General features: G+C 31.8%; 1 long non-coding RNA gene across 2 annotated transcripts; it reads left to right on the forward strand.

Moving 5' to 3' along the window:
- Positions 1 to 305: 305 nt before the first annotated feature.
- LOC145576478 (uncharacterized) lies at positions 306 to 4060 on the forward strand. Of its 2 annotated transcripts, none has more exons than XR_014098402.1 (6): positions 306 to 479; positions 602 to 749; positions 2020 to 2123; positions 2213 to 2311; positions 2967 to 3038; positions 3723 to 4060. It is a non-coding gene; the product is annotated as an uncharacterized LOC145576478 (long non-coding RNA). The 2 variants fall into 2 exon arrangements; XR_014098403.1 differs by having other exon boundaries at positions 607 to 749.
- Positions 4061 to 4641: the final 581 nt, after the last annotated feature.

Here is a 4641-nt window from a genome sequence, read left to right on the forward strand (position 1 = left end):
TGGATATTAAAATTACCCTTAAATGAATTAAATTATCAATGTGGTCGGCTAATTAAGAAATAATAATTGCATTATTATTCTTCACTATTACCTCTTTCATTATTCTTCTAGAAAAGAAAAAATTTAATTTTAATAATTCAAACTTTAACCCATTTAAATAATCAAACTTTTTGTTTTTGAAACAACAATCAAACTTTTAGATTATTCTTGAATAATTTATATTCCAAGTTTTAGAGGTCTTCAATACCTATTATGAATAACTTAATTTTTTTTTCAATTTGACAAAAAAATTAAAAAATAATCTCTAGTCCTCTTTCCCAACCAACCCTCAACCGTGCCCCCACACATTCCCCTTTCCCCATTTCTCATCTCTCTCCTTGAAGCTCTTTCTCTCTTTTTCCTCGCTTATGTCGTCTTCTTTGTTGAGACCTCCGTCGAAAATCAACGTCCACCGCAGCCAAACCTAAATTCAGTGCCAGGTTATGTTCTCATTTAAATTTTGTTTAATTTTCTAGGGTTTTAACTGTAATTATAAATTCAAGATTGAATAAACTGTGTTTTGGTATGCAATCTTACGGGAGTAATTGATTGAATTATGTAGGCCAGGTGCCTGAAGTATTTTGCTGTGAGCCGTTATGTTTTCGGAGGGGGTGTAGGTAAAGGGTAGGTGATTTCATCGGGTATTCTGCACCGCTGCACCGCCGCACCGCCACATCTCTGCACCGCTACGCCACCACTGCACCATCTAAGTAAGCTTTCGAATTTTTCTTCTCCTGCAGTACTTTAATTCGAATTTCTCAATCTAATTGCAGTATATAATCAATTAAACTATAGATATAATGCTATCATAGTACTCATCGAATGACAGTAATTTGCCTTGAATTTAGGTAGATTAAAATAAATTTCAAAGTTATAATTTTAGGGAATTGCATTAATCATAATACTCATCGAGTTTTTTTAGCGTAATCAATTCAATCGAATTATAGTAATTTCAATCAAATTGCACTTAATTTATTCGAATTACATTATGTCATTGTCAATCAAAATGATTTTCGCTAAATTAATCTTACCTAGGTTAAATTTAGAACCCTATTTGAATAATGACAGGAGATAGGGGCCGGGAATTTGATTACCACTGAATTATTGTATTGCATTGACTATTGTATATGCATGTGATGTTAAGTTTATTTCTGTGATAACAAATTTTAGCATTTTAGGTATATTACTTGACTTTTTTCTTTTTTATTTTTATTTTTATTTTTTTATTTTAATGTAGGTGTTGTTTATGAGATCTTAGTTTGTGATTGAATTTTTGTGAGAATTAAATTTGGTTGGTCATTGACTTTCATTCCTCTAGATTTGGGTTTGTGTCACTGTTAGTTCTAGATAACTCTTGTTGCAGTTCATAACACACTGTCTCCCTTCATTCCTGACAACTTCATGAACCACAAAGTGCAGTAGACTGATCCTCCCATCATTGCTTTTGTCATCAGATAGCTTTCATTTTGGTAAATCTGTAAGGTTAAGAGCGTTTGCATCCCCTCTTGCACTCCTAGCATTAAGCCGATTTCTGACTTATATATGATTGAACTGAAAGAGCATATTAACTCGAGTAAAGGCTGAGGGAACAACCTTGAGCTGGTGATAAAGGAAGGATTCTGCATTAACAAGCCTAAAGCCTCCTAGCATCTCCATCAACTTATTTTCAATTGTCTAGAGATAGTGTGTAACCTTAATGTGCAATCTTGGGTGGTGTTTTCTTCTTAAATATTCAACACATTGTTGGCGTTGACTAATATTGTGGTAATGGTTGAAAACTCTAACCAATTCTGTTTTATTGTATTTGTTCTCAATGATTATCACCAAACTCCACATAAAAAAGCTTATCCCCAATATATTACTCTGTATGTATGGGCTAACTCATGGCATAGTACCTTTTTATCCACAAGTTATTTGTTACTGCATCTTTCTTCTTTATTTTTATTTTCTTAAAATTACATTCATGATAAATATCTTTAGAAATGGAGGCTGACAAAGTTGTTGACGTTGATGACAAGTACATGGATCCTCAGTTTTGTGCAACCACAACTTGTGATATTTACAAGCATATGCGTGCTTCCTAGGTTTGACATTTCCCTTTACTGTCAACCAATTCAGCTCCATGCCAAATCTTTTTCTCTCTTCTGATTGCATTACTTCCCTTATTTTTCAGACATTGACAAGACCTTAAATCGACTTCATAGAGAAGATTCAAAAAGATATATTAATGCATGCCAGTATGTGAGCTATACTCGCTGACTGGCTTGTAGAGGTAGCTTAGTTTTCTTATCTGATATTTTTTTTACATGAAAATCTGTATAATTATTTTAGTGAATGGGAAATATATGTCAGGTTTCACTTAATATTATTGTCCAGATTCATTCTGTTAGAGTTCTATAAAACTGAATTATTTCTTCTTGCTGTAATAATCATTGCAGGTTGCTAAAGAATATTGCATAGTCCTTGATACTATATTTGACCGTTAACTACATTACGAATTATGTGCTTTTTTTTTTTTAAAGGTTTTGATTAATGTTTCTGGGGTTGATTTTTTGTTATGTGGGTATTGATAATTTAATTGCACTTATATATTTAGCTATTCTACGTAGAAACTTAATTCTCTTCCTCTCTCCCCCTCACCCCCTCTCTTTTTTATCTATCTCAATGTGAGAGTGTGTGCGATTGACTGTTTGTGCCTTGGTTATGTTTGCTGCATTCTCTCTCTTTCTCTCTCTCAGCTTTACCTCACAAACTCTCTGCTTCCACTATATTTCTTCGTACTTATATATTGGGCTGCCATGACGTAGAATATATATATATATATATATATATATATATATATATATATATATATATATATATATATAAATTAGATTAGAATTTAAATAAGTTAACATTTGCTAATCTTCCTTAATGCTGGGATGCAGGCATTTGCTATACAGACTTTATGGAGTTTATAGTTCATTGCATTCTAATCCTATGGCTGTAGAGACAGTGGGGTATGTTTTACTTGATAATCCTGTATGGTTAGTATGTAATTTAATATTTACACTTCTTTCAAGCTTAGCATTTTCCTTTTTTTTTCTCTGAAATATCCTGAACCTAATCTGTTGCAATCAAAAAATTTGTGGTTTCAAAGTGCTCATATAGCTTCTCAAATATATATATATATATATATATATATATATATATATATATATATATATATATATATATATATATATATATATATATATATATATATATATATATATATATATAATCTTTTTTATTTTTGAAACGAGCTTCTCATATTTTCTTCTAAGACTTTAAACTTTTGAACACTAAGTTTATCTCTGCATTTTAATCTATAGTGGATGTATTACTGAGGTGCAATTTTAGAGATATAGTATACTCTAATGTTCTATTTAATTTTTTTTATAAACTTTTAGGAATACAGATGAGAATGCCTGAAACTGAAAATTAACCCTGTTGCCTCTTTGCTATAGTGTAGCTTTCAAAATTAATCTCAAAAACATGAAATGACATTTTATATGTTAATGGCATGCAGCTATGTAAGGCTGCATGAAGTGTTAGCTGGTTTTTTATTTTCTTCCTCCCTGCAGTTGTTAGCACTAAAAGCTCACACATTAGCTTAAATTTGAAATTTCTTCTAATAGGCACATGTTTGTTGTTTGCTGCAGTTCCTAAACCAAGAGAAGTCTCTGAAGAAGTTGCCATATATATGTCAATCATCAAAGCTTATGCATCATATGCTGGTCACCGCATGCTGAAGCTAAAGTTTTTAAATATGAGTTGTTAAAGAACAGCAAACAAGCCTAACTGAGATATTTGGATTTGTTTATGTGTGGCACAATCTTAGTACAACAATTGAAAAAAGACGACCACTTTTTATGCAGCATGAATAATGTTATAATAATGTTATATGTTGTCTTTTTTTTTTGTAATACAAACATAAATTGTATGAGATTTTGAACTTTTATATGTAAATATAATTGATTTGCATTAATTAAGCATAAAAAAAGGGGAAAAAAGCATTTAATCTTGTTAAATTATTGGCTACCACAACTAGTGCAATTTTAGTTGTCACAATAATATTTGTGGCAAAAAAAGCTTATTAGCAACGTTAATATTTGAGGCAACAAGGTTATTAGCCACGGTAGAATTTGTGCCAAAATTATTTTTAGCCATTATAGTATTCGTGGCAAAGGAATTTTTTTGCCACGTGAATGCCCGTGACATAAATTTTAAAATTAGCCACGACATCAATTTTCTCATGGCATATTCCTAGATACGGCCTCTTGTGCCACGAAAGTAGATTTTAAAATTCCCGTTCTCGTGGCATATTCCTAGACACGGCCTCTTGTGCCACGAAAGTAGATTTTAAAATTCCCGTGGCAAAATTGCATAGCCACGGGAAATTTAATCTTGTGCCACGATTTTACTCGTGGCACAAAGGTCAATTTGTTGTAGTGAATAAAAGAAAAAGTCGCACCAGAATCAAACAAAACTTTACCAGGTATAAAGTTAATAGAAAAAGTACCAGTGATGACATCCTTCGTGGAATCGGCCTCATGCCTATTCAACACATTCAGTTTCCCT

Source organism: Chenopodium album, chromosome 13, assembly GCF_948465745.1.
Source record: "Chenopodium album chromosome 13, dcCheAlbu1.1, whole genome shotgun sequence".
NCBI classification, from domain to species: domain Eukaryota; kingdom Viridiplantae; phylum Streptophyta; class Magnoliopsida; order Caryophyllales; family Amaranthaceae; genus Chenopodium; species Chenopodium album.